Genomic DNA, 24,402 nt, shown 5'->3' with positions numbered 1-24,402 from the left:
TAATTTTTAATTCCAAGTTCATAATTAACATCAATTTATAGGAATAATCAAATGCGTAGGAATCTTAAGATTATTTTATTTCCTGCGCAGTAAATGTCGGTAAAAAGATTCTAATGAAGTTGGTGGAACTATTTTTATTATTTTAATTAAAACTTCTTTACAGTGTGAGTTTACCTTTGAATTCCTTTTAATAGTGACATCTCCTTTTTGAGGTAGCCGATCATCAAGGCTACTTAAATTTTATATGCCGCGCTTCTGGACAATGACTTGGTGCTTTGACCAAACCATTGCCTCAGCTTGTTCAACCAAGACGTGCGTCTGCGGCCAGGTCTCCTTCTAATTGCCACTTTGCGTTGAATGATTATTTAAAGGAGCTCGTGTATGGTGTTACGTAACACGTGGAATAATAAAGTTTCCTTTTCTTAACCGTCATAAGCACTTCTTTCTTCTTCTTTATTGTTGCAGCACAGTTGTATTTCGTATGCGTTCTGATCAAGATATTTTACGTCTATAAATCCAGATCTCGAACGCTTCCAGTTTTTGGGACATAGTCTCTGTCAGGGTCCAATATTCTATCCTATAGAGCAGCACAGCGAAGACAACATTGCACAACGCTCCCTCTAAGGCCGTTTGTCCACCACCGCCGTCACCGGGACGTCACCGAGAACGAGATTATTTCGGACCGAGTTTAATGACGTGACGGCGATCGTGTGTCCTCCGAGCCGATATATCATTGGCTCAGTTCTATAGCTTTGGTTGATGACGGCGCTCGGGTGACGGGCGTGCGGTGGGCACATGGCCATATTAAATGTATGTATCGCTTAATCGGCGCCGTCATCTCGTTCTCGGTGACGTCCTGGTGACGGCGGCGGTGGACATACGGCCAAAGTTGTTATTTTTGAGTTCACCTAAAAGCAATTGTCACCATTGCGACTTTTTGATTCGTTACAATCATTTTAATAACTTTTTATTATAATACTTTATAAAATAGATACACATATATCTATAATCGTGTCTAGGCTGATTATAAATTGCTCAGGAATTCCACATAATTCAAACACCCACAAGTTTGGACTTGCCATCAACCCACGCAGGTCATATTTTATTATTCCCCGAGTTTTGTTATACCAAAATTATCAAACATTTTGCTGGGTACTCTAATTAATACCTACAAGCGTATAAATGCAGAAATCGGGCCTCTCGCCGTCTTTTAAACGGTATTCGGACATTGAATTGAATTTATCAAAGTCTAAGTTGTAAAAATCATAGGTTCTGGCTTCGAAGTAATGGATTTTCCTTCTATCTATGTAATTCGCTTATACTTAGTGGTAATCCGCTTGCTTATAAAGAGGATCAGCCACAGAAATGTGTTTGTATCCAAACGAATAATTTAATCATATAAATTACCCTTTCTTTGCAATAATTATATTAGTACCACTAACGTAGTTTTGCTGAAAGTCTCAATCATTTCAGACGTTGATCATCCAAATCTTTCCACGGAGCGAAACATATGGAAAAAAACAAAAGGTAACTCGTGTTAACACTTACAACTAACTATTATTATTTTAAACGAAAAAATATTTTTTATGATTGTTCCAAAATTATATGCACCAATCTTGGGAACCGTATGAGATACTGTTTAATTTCATTTATCGAATGTTTGACTTCACAAATTGTCCATTTACTCTTTCCAAATGGTATCACTCAAACTAAAGTAGTTACATTAACTTGCCATTGAATATAGCAGTCTCCAGTCTGGATGTTAGATAATTTTAGACCGTCTGATCTATTGACATAAGGAGCATTTTAATTTAGTTCCCCGAAGCCAACCCTAACTAAGAAAAGTTAATGGACATTTGTGTATTTTCTTGATTGCAGCAAGTTTTTTGCTGAGTAAAACTCGGGACGTCGCGATTGAAATGCAATTAAAAAAGATCTTTCGATTGCGTCGTTTTCATCGGAAAATGGCGAAGGAAAACCTCGTAAATGCTGGAATTAACTTGCTATTACGTTAGTTGCGTTAACATTAAAATAATTATTTCTCAACGTGTTTAATAATAAAAGGTATTATATTAGTTGACGACTCGAACTTGACTTGCGAACTGGTAGTAAATGAAATTTACAATTAATTTAACTTCTTTTCTGACGTTCATAAGTGTACTTGTTTACCTATATGAATAAAGTTATTTTGAGTTTGAGTTTGAATGGTGAAAGAAGGCAGAGAAGGTTATAATATTAATATAAAGTTTTATTAACAATAGCGATACCTAATCTTTTTAGACGTTCGCCGCGGTTTTATCCGTGTTATTTTGATCGGCCTTATTCCGTTCGATAATATCGAGGACAAAAACAGATTTTCGATTCGGACCACTACTTCCTGAGATGATATTTATAATATTAGTACGAGTATAGCTTTTTATTAACAATAGAGATACCTAAATCAATAGATTTGAATCACTAGTTCACTGAATAATTTTTAAATTTCAGCCGCAGTCGGCGTAATATTATAACGGAGTCTCAAGTACATAAAATTAATTTGAATGCATTCAACTCTACTGCGGTCGAACGGCCGGTTCTATGTCCGGTCAGGTTGCACCTGCCATGCGAGATTTTATTCTTTTTACCTATAGTCTCAGCATCTTATGTTATTTAAATGAGTTATTTTTGTTTGAATTGTAAATGACTTTACTCCAAACAAAGGTTTTCCGACCATCTCAATTCTCAATTATAGCTAAAAGAAATCATTGGCGTCAATTCTTAATATGAATGTAAGTGGATATAATAATGAGGGAGCTTGTAGTTTATTGTTGTCATAAAATGACTGCTTCACGACTGATTTGAGCGCGACCGCCGCTGTGAAAACCGCTGAGCGAGTTCGATAAGTGAGTTACAGAATCGCAAGGCTGTGCCTGGTGCTGTCGGTGCTCTCCCGCGATTCGTAGCTTGCCATTCCACCATATTATAAAGAAGCAAGAGTAAAAGTGAGAAAGGCCAATATAAAAGCAAGTAGCGTAACAATCGAGAAGGTTTTATTTTTAGCACCGAAACCTACGGCTATTGTAAGTCCACGAGACAAGGATTTCTATAGCCTCTGCCCAACGTTTCAGTTTTTCACGTCTCAAATGCTATGCAGTCTATATATGCATACAAGAATACTTGAAGTTTAACGCACTCTCAGGAAAACTGGTAAAATGAAGCTTTGAAATGTCGCAAAACACCAGACAATTTATTCAGAACAACTGACATGGAATTATGTATCTTAAGTCGTGACAAAAAGGTTGCAATTCGAATACAGTAAATTTTAACACCGCAAGTTGGCTTCATACGTACTTCTGTTCACGACAATTTGCACTTTATTACACTGACTTAAAGTTTAATTTTCTTTGGGAAAGTACTGGCGGTTAAGACAATGAATTCAGCGTAAGAGCCACGCGCATCGTACCAAGAACTTGTTTGCGACATTTCGTTTTTCTGAGATGTTTCAAGATTTTTTTCATTATCACTGAGAATATTTAATACAGATGAATGAGTCACTTGATATTAATTCCGAGAGATATTTGTGATGTAATCTTGAAGAAGTCCGCGTCTGTTTTCCGTCAGAGATCCGAGGGTAATGGACAATGAACTAATTGAATGCTAAATCTGCATTGTACGTGTTTAGCTCAAGTTTTAGTCTCTCTAATTAAAGCTAGGCACCCTGTGGTTCAGAAAGGAGAAGTCGTAAACAGCAGTGCGATTCTGTAACTCACTTTTCGAACTCACACGATTTGGCATTCTGATAAACAATAAATACAAGCTCCCTACTTATCAGAATGCCAAATCATAAAATGACTGCTTCACGACTGATTTGAGCGCGACCGGCGCTGCGAAAACCGCTGTAAGAGTTCGAAAAGTGAGTTACAGAATCGCAAGGCAGGTTCTAATTTCGTGAAATGAATCGTTAGTACTGTTCATACATACGATTAGTACTGTACTAATCGTATGTATGAACAAACGTTTAAATTTGTAATAATTACTCCGCATAAGGTACGTGTTTGATGTAATTAACATCATACACACGTACCTTCGAGTAACAGATTATGAAACAAAAATCTGGTCAAATTACAAATAAAACGAGCTCGGCTCAGATCTCATTATTTCTGACACAAATCCTTATTAAAAACCCGGAAAACCCAACACTTCATTTAAAAGAATAATCTTACAACAAAGCTGGTAGATTTTTTTTCCAATTGTACGATATAAATTGCGTGACAGTTTTATTTGGTGTGGGTACTGTTATGTCGAAAAGTTTATTTGTTTGTGTTTATTGTATCTTGTATTTAATGTATGTGAAGCTCCAAAATCTGCGCAGTAACAGATGACCTCTGTGATTTGTCAATACATCTTATAAGTCAGTCCTACTTTTGTCTATTTACTATGAACTTTTATTGGATTTTTTAACATCTTTATTTATAATTAATTATTGAAAATACGTGTGTGTAATATTTTATTATGAACATTAGACAATTTGAATTAATAAAGATATACCTACAGCTAAACACACCCTAGAACTAAAAAAATGTTTTTCGTATCAGCATTGCAATTAAAGAAGTATTTCATATGTAATCTGGTCAGTGATAATGTATAAATAATAAAAATACAAAATTAATTAAAATAACGGCTTACTACAATCACTTTTCGTCACAACAGTACTCAATATAATTGCGTTTTCGTAAACCTTTTTTTGAACAACAACGCTATATTTGGAAAGGAATAAATGCCGTTTAAAAACTTGTCTTAATTTCAAGAGATGTTATAACGGGTCTCCTCTGTCCTTTTATGTTATGTCTATACATAATTGAAGATGCATAATATTACATACGATTTTCGTAAAAAAAAATTATACTGATTATCTGTACATATTAGAGGAGTATCTCAATATCTATTAAAGGGAAGGAGGAGGAGCAGAAGGAGTTCTAATACAGGCAGTCTTCGACTTATGTCGTTTCAAGTTACGTCAAACAATGTTTTCACACTATTCCTCAAGCATACGTAATTTGTTTCGATTTCCGGCATAGGAGAATTCACTTGTCTTGTGCAAATTTGGAGAATGCCATAAAAATTTTTCAAGAAAATGATCCTAGTTTAGAGAAGATTCAACGTAAATAACAAAATTTGTGCAGCCTATCAGTGTTACTAAGATCTGTATGATAGCAAGAAGAATGAAGCGAAGCAATCTTGAAGCCAAAAGTTTAATTTATTCTTTCTCATTACATTTTTTGATTATATATTAAAGTTTTATAATTATTATTAAAATTAATAACACACTAATACCAAAAATAACTAGCAATTTCATAAGTGCATATATAATTATTTTAAGAACTTACTTTTGATAATAAAGTATGTTTATCATTTGTTATAAATGCAGTTTTTTTTTAATTCCGAGTCCGTGTGGAACCCTTTTCGTATGTTTACATACATACGAAAAAATATGTCTCGACTTACGTCGTTTCGATTTACGTCGCGTATTTCGAGAATGTAACATGCCGTAAGTACGAGGACTGCCTGTATCTTAAAAACATAGTATTCATATAGTATGGTTCGATAACGGTAAAAACATTTACTAATAAACTAATAACAGGCCTAGTAGCTTGAACGTTCGACTCCACTCTGACGGACTTTTCTTTATGTGCGCATTTGCTACTCGCTCGCACGGTGAAGGAAAACATAGTAAGGAACTCGGTATGACTTAGACCCTAATATTTACGGCGAGAATGAGCTGCCTATAAAGAAAAAGAAAATAACAAAAAACAGAAAATTGAGGGTTATTGTACCATGGATTTCGTATACTTTCTAATATATTTCCTTAATTTATGTTATGATATCACAAAGTCAAAACAAACATTTATTAATTTAACACAATGTACACTTGTGGACGGCAATAAAGAAATATGTATTAAATGCTAGATGCTTCTAATTCTACATTAACTGCCAGTTCTCAAATCAAGGGTGTAGAACGGACGAGAAGAACTGGCAATAAACTCTCCGCCACTCTTTTTAATCGCCAACACAGACTAGACCTTAACAGGCCTGTCTAATAAACGATTTTACAAAAGCAAATTGTCTAGGGGGCCTATGAATGTGGCTAATTAATTTTTTCTTCGAATTTAGGTTGTTTGTCTACGAACACGCTCAAATAAATATAAAATCACCGTACTTATAATAAATCAATCAACATTGCAAAATACCGTTAGCTTTAACACCGACGCTTAAATACATAAGGTATAATAATTGTTTTATAACACAAGTCGTCTAGCTAAGTGCCATAATAAAAAGTTACGCGATATTGATCTTTATAACATAGAGCCGAAGTAATAAAACAGATAAAATTGATTTCTTCAACCGCAAAAAAGGCTCGTAAATTATGTTTTATTTTTTCCTCCGCTCTATCAAAATGGGAGGTAAAACTATAACTCTTTTATACTGGCTATAAATGTCAAAATTTCCTTTCGAACTATCAGTATCGATAACAAAACTGTACTTTTTGTAGGCCCTCATAAATAACGTAAAGCAAAAATTATTGGAAATTATGTAACGCATGATAACTTTATAAAACGACAAGATTTTTGTCAACTCGGGTCACTTCTAGGCGAAAACCTATTTAGAATGGCTTTGTCATTTCGAACTTGGACAAGGACAAAGCAAATCTCATACGATTAAGACAATAAAGTCATTCTAATTCTAAAAAAATATATTTTACTTTACGAGATAATATATTAATTACCAATATTATATATAAGCGCAATACTCGAAGACGGCTGGACCAATTCGAGTAATTTTTGATTCATTCCTTGAACTCTGAAGGTTTTTATGGGGAGAAAAGTTGGAAAATTTAGTTTTATTTAGCACTTAGGTTTTTATTCTGTAAAAGCGAACGGTCTCCATGGGGTATTATAGCAGAATGTTCCATATGTTAGTATGTAGCTGCTAAAAAGGTAGGTTAAATAAAATCATATTATAGCGTACTTCACGGGGGTGTGAATAAAAGTCAGTAAATTGGTATATTTTGATAGCATTCGATTAATAAAAACGTCAGTTAAGAAGGCAAACAATCTTCTATTAAAAATAAGAAACAACTGCAAAACGTGTCTATTAATGACTTTGTGTAGTCTATGGCATTTATAGTTCCGTAAATATTACAACTATACATTGTCATACGTTGTATTATTAATGACAATGCAAAGGTTACAGCGCATCAATGAACTCTTGTCATTAAAGAATGATCATTAACGCGACTATTAAAGGAACGGCGACTCTCTCAAAACTTAAGAAAATGCCAATAAATTTGCAAAACCAGATAAGAGTTTCTTAAACATTATATAACGAAATTATAGTGTGTATAAAAATGCATTTATTCGCTTTAAGTATACAATATACATATATATGCAATACACTTGTTAGATTTTAGGAATTTTTTAAGTGTACCTGTCCTTCCCAACTCTTCCTTAACAAACTTGACATTAATAGAACATACAATGTTAAGATGTTACACATTTTACCGAAATTGTGTTTTGGATTGATAGGAACGAGTCTGATACGCTTCTCGCTCAGTCAAGAACCTTGCAGACCTTTTTTATTCAGGCGCAAAGTCTTACTTAAAACAGGGAATGAAGGATCTTATAGCATGACTTTGAGCAATGGACTGAGGAGCCTTCAAGAGGAGAGCGTACCGCTACCTTAAAGGCTGGCAACGCACTAGCAAACCTGGTATCGCAGGGCAAGCCTTTACTCTGAATGATCCGAATGCTCAATTGCCTCCTGTCCCATAAAACATACTAAACGGAAAAGAAAGCATTCGACAAGTATAGTCTCGTAACATTCTTAATTATCAACATGCATTTCCGTGTCCTTTTCGATACTTTTAACGAAATCTTTCCTAAACACGGAGTAGACAAGCTTTAAAGTTTAAAATAACTCAAGAATATACAATTGTAAGCGTTTTTTTAAGGTAGTTAAATATTAGAAATAGTTAACCAGTTATAATATATGAGTAAATTGGATTTTTTTATGAACGAAATACTTAAAAGCTTCTCAAGAACATTTTAGATCGATACTTAGGTTTATATGAGCAAGTAGACAAAATTAAAACGCATAACACTGTTCAAATGTCGAAGCTTGGCGCCTATACGGCTTAGCTTTTAACAGTACCTAATTTGTCATTGACAGCTAGTTTTCAAAAGGGTTTAGTTTAATAAAGGTGTTCTTACTAAATCATAAAATATAGATACATAAACAAAGATAAATTTAAGTGGCCACTAGATCTCAGAAGATGGCAGGCTGTGCTTAAACCTGTCAGAACCGGACTCAAAGTGATTTTATCGAAGTACGTCATAACGTTGAGCAATTAGCCGAGTGGGTGTTAACAAAAACTTCAATACGAGAAAAACTCAAAATGTTTCGCGGTTAGTAATGGCGTTTAATGATTATTGAGTGTAACGTGGACTTAATAGAAAGTTGAGAAAGTTGTGGGCGTGTTCGTCTAATTAGCGAAAAGCTCTGCGGTTTTTCAAGCGGAAACATTAAAAACAATTTAAAGGGTTTAGCCTTTTTCTCTTTAAATAACTAAAAGCTCATGGCTATTAGATACTTTACCAAGGAGGCTTAGAAATGTTATTAATGTCGGTATATATCTATCCATATCAAAGATTTTACCTAAGGCCTATGTTAGAAGTAGTCCTGGTCATGTCACCCGTGGTGGTGGACGTGTGTCTTGGTGAGGTAATGATCCCACTCTGCCTTGTACTACTTGGCAGCGAGGAGATTTTAAAGCTTCTAGAGCAGGTGATGAAAATTAAGTGTGTTACTTGTCTTCTTGTCAAATAATTTAGACTTAACAGACAAATTTATATGTAACTAGCGGACCCGACAGACGTTGTCCTGTAGGTACACACGTCCCAAATAAATCGTTTAATTGTAAATCTAAATCGTTCTAGATTTAACTTGAACACGCAAAACATTTCTTTAAAATCTGTTTTACCGTAGAAGGAATTTAATTACAAACACTGTACATTTTATATAAATATTTATATTAGGAAAATAAATGTTACCAAATCAGACTAAAAAACTTTTTTCTTGCCTTAAAGTCAATTTATGTAACATTTGAAATCTAAATACAGAACAAATGTAGCCAGATTTATTCTAACAAAGTACGTAATAGATACGAAAGTTTACTAACACAACAATGACATTTTTGGTTAAAGAAACAAAAGCGTGCCCCTGTGTTTTATAATTCATAGATATAGCCACAGTGTATAAACTTTATTTTGCATAAACACAGCCTTTTGGTTCCCACACGAATTTGTAAGTTCGTATAAACCAGTGTTTTAGTGAGAATATGATTATTTGTATTACGATCAAAATCTCACGACACTGATCTAATCTTTTAAATTCAAAATAATTTATTCATATAGGTAACACAATGTACACTAATGAACGTCAAAAAAGAAATATCTATATGAAATGCTTCTAATTTTTCATTTACTGCCAGTTCTCAAATCAATGGCTTAGAACGGAAGAGAAGAACTGGCGATAAACTCTCCGCGACTCTTTTTAATTTTTTGTTTTACACAACGTTTGTAAGGAGCTGCAACCATTACACCTTTCTAAAATTCGTATGCCCAAATTCAACATACATAGTTTTTATATAAATAATTGAATTGTTCACTTAAGAAACTTAATTACTTTACTTAATTATCTTCCTTAAATAACTACTAGGAAATTGTTAACGAAAAACAGTAAGTAAATTTTAAAAACATATGTTAAAGTGAAATTCAAATTCCAATCAATTTTAATAAAATTTTGTATAGCATTAACAATAGAATTGCCCCCCTGTGGGGTGAGGGCTCTTTAAATACTGCTTTAAATGAAACTAATTAAGTGCAATAAATGCAGAAATGTGCCTGCATTATAAGGGCTAGTAATTGTGTGACTTGCAGATTGACTTAAGTTGGATTATTAAACTTTATTTTTTCATAGAACAATCTTAGTTTTAAGCTATTAGTTACCAATGATATTTAAAATGGCTTTCTCTGTGTTATAGACTGTGGTAGGCCTATATTCTAGCGCGTGGGCGATCTTTTCAACTGCCTAACATGACCGCATTTCGCAAGGTTTCTCTCAAACCACATAATAATAACCTTTTGAATATTAAAGCTAAGAGGAAAAGTATGGCATTGTTTGAGACATTTATAACAAAAACACGTCATGCTACAGTATTTTATTTAGTCAAAATTAGGTGGAAATTATTACTTACGTCAATATATTTGTATTAACAGAAAATATCACAAAATCCGTGGCAGTAATATCGTGTGTAAGATCATCAAACTCCAAAACTATTACTCAAACTAAACTCACTCATAAACGATTATACGATCACCAATAAACAGTGTGATTTATTTGAAAAGTCTAAGTGTATTTAACATGATTATATGTAAATTTACTAAAATATACTATTATTGTTATACCATTATGCACAAAATCCACGCGGGCGGAAGGTAAGCTATAATGGCGACCACAATTACGAAAAAAAAATTAACACTGGATATAATAAAGTTAAAAATAATACATAGATAATGATTTTCTATATTTTAACACTTTAAACGTAGATGCAGTGTTGGTCTAGTGGCTTTAGATCGTCGTTGGTTCGATCTCCGGCTGTGCACCATATGTGTGTGATGGACTTTATGTGTGCGCATTTTACATTTGCTCGAACCGTGAAGGAAAATATTGACAGGAAACCGGCTTGCCTTAGACCCAAAAAGTCAGCGTGTGTCAGGCACAGGAGTCTGATCATCTATTCGATTGACAAATCATGAAAGAGATACAGAATTCTAAGGCTTAGATCTGAAAAGATTGTAGCTGATTTTTTTAAAACCCCTTGTCTGCGTATCATATTTCAAAGGATATATAAGTTCAAATCTTTATGATTATAAAAAGATGAAGCCCAATTTCTATGAAGTAGAATTAAGACATGCAACTAAATTATAGAGTATGCTATAATGATACTTCTACCGAGTGAAAGCGTGTTCATTAATCAGAATATTATTTTTGGTATTCTTGAGTAACAAATTATGGTACGAGGTATATGATCTAGTTAAAGGTTTGTACTTGAAGTCAGCGGAAAGAAAACCGTCGTGGGATTTCAGTCGCAGCAGTACTATTTTTTTGGTTATGTTGACAATACTTCTTAAGCGTAATACTGAGCGTGTTTGTGTGAAACCAGCTACCCACTGAAGTATTTCCGAACCAATTCGACTTAGGGTCCTTCAAGAGAGAGTACCAATTCTTAAACGGCAACGCACTTGCGAGCCTTCTGGCAATGTAAGTGTTCATGGGCGGCGGAATCACTTAACATCAGATGAGCCATCTGTTCGTTTGCTCCGTTTAAAAAAAATCGCAATTCCATAGTCATCTTGATACTATATGACAAACTTAAAAGTATGTATTTTTTTGTTAATAAATGAAATGACGGGTCTAACTGGCACGCTGCTTTTTTTTTTCGCACAGTCTCTACTTTCATATCACCGACAACTAATGGCTAAAAGGCGTAGAGACTGTTCATTTTACTATACACTTAATAATAATAAATCAATCCTGCAGTACTGTAATTCATTTATTTTTGTCTATATAAAATAATTTACTTAATTTATTTTGCCTTATTTCCTTTCAGAAATATTTAATCACTATATAAATTTAATCATTGTTAAACGCAAAGGTATTCGTTTATTCTAGACACCTGTCAAAATCGTCAAGAAAAATGCCACATAATCGTATACTTAGTTGCAATTGTTATTATCAAAACAAGCTCAATCCCAAGCGAAACACACATGCAGGTTCTCAGATTATATCATAAAAGGAAACACGCTATAATGCATTTTATCATTTCGTGCTTAAGGCACCAATTGCTATGTATACCAATCCAGGTCACTTCAAGGTAATTTAAGCTCTGATAAAGTATGTAGTAGGTTCGCTTCGTTGCAAACAATGCTAAATAAAGCTATAAGAGAAAATGTTAACAGTTTTGATTTATGCTTCCTTATTGGTTTATTTTCCTGTAATAAAATTGTTTTCTTGGGCCGCTTTATAGCTTTTAATAGTGAATTTACAGGTGTCAATGTATTTATCAGGATATTTACTAAAATTACACGTGCTTGGTCAAATTATTGATGGGTTTGAGAAGAAGGCTTTATGTGTAATCCAATAAGACATAATATCATCGAGATATTATATCCTACTAGCGGACCCGACAGACGTTGTCCTGTCTTAACTATGAATATTGATTTCAAATTGGTATAAATAATATGGTATAATAATATAAATGGGTATATATCAAGTATATGCAATATTTATTTTTTTCATTTCCAAGAACAGAACTTATTTATTTATTTATATAAGCTTACCAACGCTCGACACACTGCTACATTGGTACAAGAACAATAAAATACTATTTTTAATGTGCAATTTATAGGCAAACATAACAAACACGAAGCGATAATAAAAGTAAATTAAACAAAACAATTAAACTTTAAAAACTAAACGAGAATCGACTTGAAAGTGTGAGGGGAGCAACTATGGATATCCAGCTCAGATATCAGAATGCTCAATCTGGACATCGGTGAGTTTTGTTCAAAACGCGCTCCCCAAATGGAATGATGGGATGCCTGGGGTGGGGTGTCTAGAAATTTAAATTGTGTTACAAGGCAATCGACCTGATTGTTAAATATTTTAAATGACTTCAGATAAAATTAGGCGGAAATAGCCAACACTCTAGCAATGCTAGTAAAAAAAGAAGTCCCATTCAGAATATAGGCAAGGAATGATAATATCGTATGCATGACCGGCGTCGGTACTCTGTAACTTCCAATAGCGATATGGATCTCTTTTGTATGTTTCGCTATAGTTCATTCAATATCCATAGCGCTTATGTCGCAACAGTACAAAAAGTCATTGAAGTCCGATTCGCATACATTGTGAGCTACAGAGTACTGGCGCAGACATTTGTTTAAATGAGTTCTCAGCCTAAAGGCAAACATTGTCCTGTTAAAATAAAGAACCTCTTGAATTAAGTAGAAATATATCTCACAGAAGTCTTGATTATTTTTTTATTGTAATAATCATTACAATTTAAATAAAAATATAAGATTTATTTCATTTTTTACGATTGAAATATTGCGACACATAGATGGTCAGTAAAAAAACTAAGTTTATATATTATATATATGTTTGCTAATAAAGGTTTCCCTTCTGAATATTTTTAATTAGTTTCAGGAGCCATAAACGTATTTAATTAAGCCTCCCACTGGGATTTTAGGAGGAAAATTAGTCACTTGTGAAAGTAATAAACCGGAAATCATAAAAGGGTACGGCCGTAAATGTGACGTAGAATGATTCATAAAAAATTTGAAGCCTTATTTATTTCTGCTATATTGATTTTCCGGAAGATTTTCTTTGCTTAATACCTTGTGAAATGCTGTAAAAGTGTGAATTTATAAAGTGTTAAATATAATGAAACGTTATAAAATATATAGGATTAAAATTACGCTTAGCAATGATATTCTTTCTTCTTTTTGTTGCCTTTTTTAATAGAACAAGAGGAGAGGCAGGAGTCAAAGGGACAGGAGTCTCATCTGATTTAAAGTGACTCAATTCCAGAGGGCTCGCGAGTGTGTTGCCGGCCTTTTAACAATTGGTGCGCTCTTGTCTACGTCAAATTGGTATATTCCGTATTTAATATTTGTATGTTTCGTAGAAACTACTTCTGTTTTAATATCTAGATTTGTTTATCTTTATAATTTTTTTTATGCACTGAAAAATAAAGTACCATAATAAATAAGAACTTAATATTTTATTTTACAATAACATGATTAAATATACATTATGGGAAATCCTAAAATAGTTTTTATAACAAAGAACGTGTCATTGCTATTACGCCCACGCCTCTTCTAACTAATGCATACCAGATTGTTAGATTGTTATTTTTAACTTTTGTTTAGATACAATAGAGCACATATTTTAGTTGAAAACTGTTTTCCATTATGTCCAGTCATTATCAAACGCGTGTTGCTAATTTATTATTCTTACTCTTTAAAGCTCGGCTTATGTCGTATTATGCAATAGATATTTTCTTATAGACGTATTTTAATAATGAATTATAATCATTATAAAAAGTATGCTTTCCTAAAAGCTGTTTTTGGTATCGGAGGCTGCGGTATCTTCCTTTTATGGCTGCTCTGTAGCAACCAAACCTGTCACACACCAGAATCTTTATTCAGAGACTGGAAGAGCAAAAATCACCAAACCCATCTCGAGTAGTGCCTACAAGGCCGCATTGGACTCTGGACCGCTCTCGCATAGAAGTAGTATGGAAGATTTCTTAAGGTTATACTTCTTTTGGCGTGTTAGGGAAAAATGATGAGAGTAAATTTTTACGATGGGCGCGCACACCGTCACAAAAAACCGACACCCTAAAGTTGGCACAGTCAACATTTTAAAATAAAAAAAAATCAATTTCTTTAAATAAACTTTATTTAACTAGATAATGCGTTATTTATTAATAAAACTTTCAAAGTATTAACAATTTTTATCTTGTTACGCCAAAGAAGTATAACTTCTAACGCGTGTACACACATGTTTTTTTGTCTAAAGAAAATCCACGCTTTTCGCGAAAGTACCAGGCGCACACACTCTGTAGGAGATTTAACAAAACCGTCTATTAAAAGGGACAAGCTATTTAACTTTTTAACAAATAAATAAATTTTAAACATTCTATAACTAATTTTGTCATATTGTTGCACATAAACTGTATGTTACCGATAACTATCATATTAATTTCAGGGAAATATATGTTATGAACACGATCCCATGAACATGAAGATCCGGTATCGGATATAATACGCTCATAAGTGGATACTCAGTATTATTCTCAGAAGGCTTCTTCGTACCTATATTATAAGCCATATTCTTGTGACCCATTTTTATTATAACTGTAGGTACATGAATGAAACTGCTTTTAGTAGTAAGACCGAAAATCGGCTCTATCATTTGTTTTTTACCTTGTGATATTGTTTAAGTTTATTTATAAAATGATTTTTTAAATTAAAAAATTAATAATGAGAAAACACATATTTAACATTCAAGTACAAATGGACGCCTATAAAGTTATTACACTGATGATTTTAAGTGCTAAAAATGTAATATATCTTTATCATATATCTTTCCCTTTGGAGTAGAGACTCTTGGGCCGTGGGGTTCAAACGCACAGGCGCTTATTAAAGATTTAAGTTGGCTCAACGAATAAGTATCGTAATACAGCGAGGAAATGCTGCCAGCGTTAAAGGTACACTGCTACAGGGACCAATTGTTTTTTGATTTTCAACCAACTTTTTTATCAAATTACCAACGGAAACCGTAGTTATAAATTTATGTTGAAAATGCTACGACTTCACTGTCGATATTACGAGAATAGGACTGCAGTACCGAGTACTCTAGACAATTGACAATCATGTTATTCGAACCGACCGTCACTTGAGAGCGTTCTCACAATAAAATAAAAAAGTAACTTTCTTACAAAAAATAACAAGGGCCCACTGATCTTAACAAAAAGTCGCCTTTGATGTGATATTGTACTAGTACTATTGAAACTCGATTGATCTACTGAACTTTAACTTACCATTACACGCTTCCCTTCCGGTCTCAAAGCAGCGAAGTCATGTAATAAAATTGTAGATATATTTACATTAAAATCATTTAATAGAGAATGTAAGTGCGTGCTCCTATTTCACCATGCCTCCTGCTGATAGAGGACAAATCTTTGTTTTTAATTTATTTTATTATTATTTATTACTTAAGATGTCATGTGGACATTGGTGTAATAGTTGCAGCTCCTTACAAACGTTGTGTAAAACAAAAAACTTGGCGATTAAAAAGAGTGGTGGAGAGTTTATTGCAAGTTCTTCTCTTCCGTTCTACGCCCTTGATTTGAGAACTGACAGTGAATGTAAAATTTTCATAAATATATTTAATTTTTTTGAAAAAATAAAATTTGTGTTTCCTATATAAATGATTTTGACTTTATACATTAATTTAGCAAATGGAGTTGAATCTAAAACGTTCCATTGAGTATTTGGTCTATTATTTTGTACAGTACAGTGTTCGGTCGAGTATGATGAGTTCGAAAATGAGTTCCCGTAGTAGGATCGGTCACGTTAAAAGTTAGAACGGGTTTTTGTTGAGATTCCTGACTTGAGATAATTGACCAACAGGTGCGCTACTGTTGTTTAGTTTGTTCGGCCAAGGGCGCTTCTGACTGGCCCTTGAGTGTTGCGACTTATGTAAATAACAGGTTGCTATTTTAGTACTAAACAAATAGCATATTTAATGCCTACTTTTTGCGATATTTTCGCGGCCCAAGATTTGTTGCTATTATACATTGACTCTTGGGAAATATTCAATATACAGTGGATTTCATCTATTAGGTCCTTGTTTTTGTGACTTGTAATGCCCCGAGCAACTGTTTTTAATTGGTAATTTGTATGAAATTCCTAGCAACATACAGATATTGCGACCCGGGTCGGCCGTTAAAGACATCTTTTGTTAACAAACACGCAGAGGTTGGAAAAACTTATCGTTACTAGGAGAGTGGAGGGCACAGTAACTTAGAAATGAAGAGTGCTACGGAAGAAGTGACGTCCGAAAATTACGACGAAATTGTGTGGTCCCTTAAGCGTCGTTATACCAGAAATACCTACTTCAAATTATTTATACGTAGGTTAAACATAAATATATTTAAGTCAACGAGAATAGTCCACTGCCGAAGTAGACATGGGGAGTAATTGGTTATGGCAAAAATTAATCTGGAATTGTAAGGGAAAACACTTTTTGTATGGCAATCAACGTTTGTAATAATTTACCATACAAATTCTTCCTACTAGAGTTTGTAAAAATCGACTTAATATACTACTTTTGGGAAAACAAATATTATTACACTAATTTTTATTTGAGTGTAATAATAAATATTTAATATTAATTTGATATATAATATATTTAATAACGTTGCGATAAAATATTAAATAAATATAATAATATAAGAATTTACTATGTTGATTGATAATGTAACTACTATGTAAAATTCTACCTTTAATGATGTATGACAAATTTGCACGCCATTATGTGTGGCAGAATACGTGGTTTTGGTTGTACCACCATAATTTTCTTGCAAATAAATAAATAATTTATAAACGATAAAAATTTAATTTAAATTTTATCTACTAATTTGTATGTGTTTTTCGCAAGTATAAATTGTGAATGATAATGAGTTGAACGACCTCATTAACGATAGGTTTATTACTCGTCCTTGATCGTCCTTGAAACTCTGATTTACAATATTTTAATCAAACCTGTTAACATATTACTAATAATAATAATTTATGTATTTAAGCAGATAATCATAAGTCCATACGATTTGTTTTAGATACAATATTGTCCTAAATATCTCCATAATGCCTATAGTAGTAGTTCGTATAACCCATAGGCAATGGATATCCCATACATCAAGAGATTTGGGGTAAGATTCAGAGAAGAGCCTAAATATATCTGCAAGTCAAAAACGTAAATATTTTTTACGGTACAAAGGTATAATAGTTTTCTTGGTTCTACCAGGAGATTCTATCGGATAAAACTGGATTTATTATTATTAATAAATATCGAATATTAAATGCATGTGTATGAGATTATAGGACGTGATATTTGTCATCGTTAGGTGGAAGCGATCTGGCATATTAATAATAGTGTGAGAGATTACATCTTACAAAAACATATCACATCCAATAAAGGAAGAACGCTCTACTTCGAGCACGAACAGTTATTTTACATACATAATGTAAGGTTTACATACTGTCAAGTTTTGATCAAACAATTTATAAATATAACATCAATTCAAAGTTATTTATCATGTTGCGTCTGAACGGGGGTAAACGGGCTTACCTGATGTTAAGTTTTTTTGAAATAAATAATACATAATAATATAATAAAGCTTCTTTTTGATAATTTTTTTCTGCTTCGTAATTAGCTACTACTTATATATACTAATTATTGTGACTCAGTTAACCTTTTGATTGGCATTAATTTTTGTTTATACATATTTTTATTTTTGTTTAGATTTTTCTTTATTTTATTTTAGTTATAGTTATTTGTTATTTTGAGTGTTTTTTGTTAATTCTTTATACACTGCTTGTACTTTACCCTCTGTAGGTGTTTCTTTTTTATTGTTCCATTAGGGTTGCCTGGAGGAAATCGCTTGATAGCGATAAGGCCGCCCGCCTTATAAGTTATGTAATCTCCTTTTTAATTGAATTTTTTTTATGTATGTTTTTGTATAAGGTAATAAAGTGTAAATAAATAAATACAATAAAAATATGTTACATTACAAAACCGCTGTGGTTTGTATAAATGTAACAATAGCAATCTTGTTAATGAACGCGACAAATGCATATAAAAGTAGTTTTTCAACTTACATCTGATACCGCGGCCCATGGACTCTTAATGCTCGGCCTCGCGAGTACGTTGGTGGCCTTTAAACACATTTAAATATGCTCGCGCTATATGATTTGTTTTTAATAAGTTTAGGTCTTAGATATTTACTATTTTATTCGTATTTTTATAGGAAAGTATATATTTGGCTTTCTGGGCCTGACACCTGACGTCTGACGTCCGAGTCTAACGTCTTGTCTTGTCAAGTTTGCCTTGAGAGCTGTCAAATATGTCAAACTTCACACAGAAATATAGTCTGAACCTCTTGAAACAAGGTTTAATTTAAATTGATATTTTAGATATAGATTACAGACCATTGATGATTATCCGGGACGAGAATTTACGCATTCTGTTGGGAACCATATTTAACCACCAGCTAACAGCCCCCCAACGGTAGCTAATACATATTTAAAAACCAATTTCCCAACTCGGCCTTTTTTCAAACCAGTTAAAACACATTAAACACGAGTAGAACTCAAACTAAATCACCTAATTAGAACCAGTAACGGGTGAACTGGTTATTAATTTATTCGTTCGTATCAAAACATATCGAATGTTATGGATTAATTTTGATATTAAATCGTTATCTATATTTTAAATTAAAAATTGGTTGGTTGTAAAGTAGGTTTACGATCGAGATGTTTACGTGATAACGTCTTATTGGTGATATAAGTTTTTGGGAAGTAAGGAATTAATGAAGATAACAATTTTTTCAAATTTTAAATTACATCTATCGTTTTATTCACACTTTTGATGATAAATTTCGGGTGTAAAATGACAAGTTTACTTATTCGACTATGATATACATTTTTCTTCATACATTCACGGAATGACTGGCAGCGCTCGAGATGAGACGGGAGATCGGTCCGTCTCTCTCTCGTTATACCTGCGATCGCGCTCGTGAGGTTTTGGTGTGACACAAGTTTCTGAACATGTCACCCGACTAAAACGATTTTAAAGACGTTATCACGTCAAAAATTGGTGTTTAACTGTTCCGAATTTAAATCTGTGGTTTCATCTGTTATTCAATCATATCTTTATATAGGAGGGTATATTCAGCGTCGAAGCTTTGCGCTAAAAATTACTTGAGCTTCATTTTTGTTAAGATTATTTCCTTACTACTTTTTCTATTGCAGTTTGCAACACAGCTCCTAATTGATTGAAATGACCGACCTTATTTAGCTTCCTTTAGCATGTTTTATTAACTTACTAGCAGACCGGCCAAGCGTTGCTGTGGCTAAGGATTTTCTCAGTCTCAGTAGTAAACTATTCAAGGGAAACGGTAGGAGAACACCAGTCAAGCTTTTTTGGTGGTAATGAAATTAAATTGTAGCTTATGTGAAACGTTGGTACTTTCAACACAGCAGTATCTGTTAAAATTGTAACTATCAAATAATTAACAAATAGTTTGCAATAAAATAATATTGCGGGTATAAATTGAGATGTAAGCTATCCTATCTTTTAAGTTAGATCAAACCGCACACGGAGTGCAAATTTGATTGAAATCGGTTCAGTAGTTTAGGAGTCCATAGCGGACAAAAAACGTGACACGTAATTAATATATATTAAGATTTAAATCTTACACACTTAAAGGTTGGTGGTCTCAGTTTCCGCTCTAAATGGATCCGTTGTGAGTAAAGTCCTGGCTAACTAAGCCAGCCTTGCTCCTTCCAGTAGCACAGAAATCTCTTTGGCACTTCGCAGGCTTCACGGAGCGACCTCACTGCTCAGAGGATTTCTGCACGTTGTTCTTACATACGTATAAGAACATTTTGCGAGCTCGTTCTTAATAATTTGTTGAATTAAGAATCATATTTTTGTATGTAATCTGTTGACTACATAATTAAAGATAAGTTAATGTGTAACTCTGAGTAGGTAAGATTGTAGATGTCTCTTACGAATAAGATACACATGCAATACCGTTTAGAATGTTTATATCAAGAACGATTATTTATTGAGTAACCAACTATTACTATGTATCCTAAATATTCGAGTTAATGACCTGCGTCTTAAAGACCAAAAGGCATGAAATAGTATCGATGCTACTGTCTGCTTAAAAAACCGACAACGCATCATTGACCGTAATCCGTCATTTCCTAATCGAACGAAAGTAACACTATTTGTCTTTTTCACGGCGAAACCAATGAAGCGATACTGATTGAACTTGATACGGTGAAAGCTTAGAGATAGAGGGCTTTTTATCAAGTTTTAAGCCATTACACGTTTTGTTTTAACAACCAATAAATATTTCTCCAGTAAAAGGATATACCTAGCTATACACGTGCACTTTTTCTTTCTAATGTATTTTTTTAATATTGTTGTGATTGTGTGTGTCTGTTTTCATAAGTTTTAATTGCTTTGTTTTGTTCCATTAGAATAGTCTAAATAACTATACGTTTTATGTATTTTTGCACGTCTTGCTTACCTAATCTAATTTAATTTTTTTTCCCAAAGCGATAAGCCCGCCACTTGCCCCTATTTTAATTTAATTATGTCTCCTGTATTATATTCTGTTAATGCAACTAAGTGTTAATAAATAAATATATTCTACGAATACAATACTGTATGCAAGGAAATTTGTGTTATCATTTAGCTTTTATTATATTTAAATACATTTAGCAATTGGGAGCACATAATCTAATATTGTATACACAATAATTGTATCAATAGTAATATTATATAGAAGCTAAAAATAGATACAATGTGTGGGCTAGCTTTTCCTTAAGTTATATTGTAGGAAAGAATGTTTTGTGTGAATTGGATGCGTGTATGTGTGCGAGAATGTTATACAATAACACCCATTAACACTTCTATGTAGCTTAATTCTGCAGACATTGGTATAATTGTTGCTAATTGTATAATCTTCATTGCTATGTCTACGATTTGTGTGGTGTATATATGTACTGTATTATGTTCTATATTAAAGTTAGTTAAATTACTGAATTACTCTGTGGTCGATAGTATTGTATGGTACACCATAGATAATACAAATTACAAAAAATACTTGTCACGTGTATGTGGTTTACAATTCATCACCACTAGACAAATATTTACCCCGGATGGGAATGGAATCTTCGTCCTCAGTGAGAGCTTTGTTACGACATCAATCAAGTGTGTTGTCCTTTGCATAGTGATAAGATGGGCTTAAGTGATATCAACTGTTTGAGCCTAAAAGCTTAGTTTGAACTACCTCAACAGATAAAATATGTTTCTAAAGTAAGTAGTGTTTTAACATTTATTTGGCATTCATTGTTAATTACATTATAGATTTAAAAAGAGAAAACTTAAATTTAATACAATAAATTAAAGGTTTTTGATTTAAAAATAGAATACTTTTTTTTTTAAATTTGGTACCTGTGTTTATGCTTTATTTATTTATTTTACTGTGGAAAATAATTTAACTTCGTTTAAGTAACCATAGGAAATAGCACATAATAAATTTCTGTGTTCACCATATCGTCCATGATAAAAGTTTTAAACACAAAATGTACGTATATTTGTATAAGAAAATAACATAATACGACGGATAATTATTGTCTGTGTCTTAACTTATAATTATTGCATTTAAAATTAACGAAAATGTATAATAATTTAATTAATAATATAATATTTAGTTCATTTATATAATATAGATATTCTCTAAAGAAGTTAAATAGTCCCATATCACTTATATTGGTAATTATTTTAGTGTGTAATAAAACTGTTTAATTATTTTATTCATAATGTATAGAGAATTCTTTATTATTTTAAAATCTTTATTTAATTTGTAATCATTCCTAGTTTTGTTTGTATTTTGTATTGTAATAACCACGCATGCAAAAAGTTTCTGCATTGTAATGGAATAGAGGCGAATATTTGCTATATGTATTAAAAGCTCTTTCTGTATTAAAAAGCAAACTCACCTCGACCTAGTAGTCAACAAAATCCATAAACATTACGCACTTTACAAAGAAAACACAACGCGCTAACAGAAAAACACTTTCCGCAAAAAGTTTCAATATCCATAATTTTTTTCTCACCAAAAAGGTTTTTATAATAATTCACAGAGCCACAGATAATAATTCGTCATTCGTATGTTGACGCACGTTCGAAATTTAAAATTCAAAATGCCGCGGTTCGTCGAAAGGGCGCGAAATGTAACACAACCGTATGTTTTGCGCCCAGCCGGTAACTGAGGGTGTAGTGTAGGCTTCGCTTGCCCTGGCCAGGCTGACTGTCATAGAATCGATAATGTGCAGAACTACCATTAAAAGTAATACAGATTTTTGATATCTTGTCACTTTGTACGTAATTGTTTACGATAGTTATGTTAAGATAGAATTTGTGAATTATTTTCTTATCATATTAGAGTGTAGTTTATAGCAAGCTAACTCAGTAGGTATATTAAACTAAGAAAGAGAGGACAAAGATAGGATTTCTCATTTAAAATTAGTTAGTAATTAATAATAATAGCAAAATATTTAATAATATCTCGATTATAATATTTTTGTAACTTAAAAATTAAACACATAAATTTCCCTTTTAATAGTCTCATAAACTTGATATATTTATCACATTAAATCAGCAATAATTAAGTTACCAACGCAAGTCACCAAATCAAAATAATTCGATAAAATTATAACTCTTTGCCACCAATTAAGACATGACATAGCATATCTATGATTTTCACACCAAACTAATCTTTGTCTGGAAAACGACCTTAATCTGAAATCCCTTTTCAACTCCTCGTGCCTCTCATTATTGATCTCTTTCACTCCTTACTACCGGTGCAATAATATTTATCTCTCTATCACGCGTGTGAAAGCTGTATATCGCCGTCTCGCTCGTACCACACTGCAGAGTTTCAAAAACAAGGTAGACGCGTCGTGTTATCAATGTACAAGGCATTAGAAATTTTTCCTATACATTAAGCAGACTTGGAACAGTTTGAATTAATTTTAACGGTTTTTTTTATTTCATAGCATTAGTGCTCTGCTCTGTGAAGTTGAAAAGTTTTAATCTGTGTTTTGAATTTCGAATCTATAAGATTCGCCGCTTGCGAAAAATTTAACATTATTGAAAACTTTCACTGTTAAACCGATATTTGACTGCTGTCTTGTTCCAAAAATCTACGAAGTATCAAATACGAATGGTTGAACCCGGGCGTAAGACAACAAAAACTTACTCTAATGAATTGAAACATTATTTAATATAAACCTCAATAATATATTTGAATACTGACAATTATGTTGCAGGTGATACATTGAAAAACTACATATATTTAAAATATTATTTGAATTTTTAACTGTGAAATAACAAACTTACTGTCAATAATTTAATTTACTTTTAAATAAAGAATTAGTTGGAAAGTAACTAATTTTGTTTAATTTTAAATTCTTATAATATATGATATTAATTTTATCTCGTACTGTTCATATGAGGGATGATAGACATTATCTATCATGACCTTAGGGTTCATTCTGAGTCGAGACTAAGTATTACTTCCATATGTCAAAATTTCTTTGTATTTTACATTTTGGAATACTTATAGCGGTTCGCGGATTACTTCGCGCTTAGTCTCGGCGTCATCTTACCCTAAGAAGTTCATTTAGTTAAATCCACAGTAACAGCATTTACGCAAAATAAATAAAACTTATTAACACAAACACAATACAGTACAATGTATAAATAGATAAAAGTAATTCAATACAATGTACCATTAAAATATAAGTAGTCCATTGAAAAGTTACATGTGCTGAATATTTGTTAGAGGACGCAATTTTATTTATGGAACAAGTAGGGGAGTCAATATAAGCTTAAACCCAAGTTTGTGGAGTTGGCCCCTTGTCATCCGGCCGC

The 24,402-nt window shown here is 32.7% G+C and overlaps 1 protein-coding gene across 1 annotated transcript in view; it reads right to left on the bottom strand.

The window, feature by feature from the left end:
- Positions 1–22,724, bottom strand: part of LOC125052484 (irregular chiasm C-roughest protein-like) — a 103,726-nt gene extending 81,002 nt beyond the window's left edge. The window contains exon 1 of the mRNA XM_047653363.1: positions 22,467–22,724. The gene's annotated coding sequence lies outside the window, so the exon portion shown is untranslated. The remainder of the gene's footprint in view (positions 1–22,466) is intronic.
- Between the last annotated feature and the right edge of the window lie 1,678 nt (positions 22,725–24,402).

Source organism: Pieris napi, chromosome 9 (assembly GCF_905475465.1).
Source record: "Pieris napi chromosome 9, ilPieNapi1.2, whole genome shotgun sequence".
In the NCBI taxonomy this organism is placed as follows: Eukaryota; Metazoa; Arthropoda; class Insecta; order Lepidoptera; family Pieridae; genus Pieris; species Pieris napi.
This window is presented reverse-complemented; position numbering and strand designations above follow the sequence as displayed.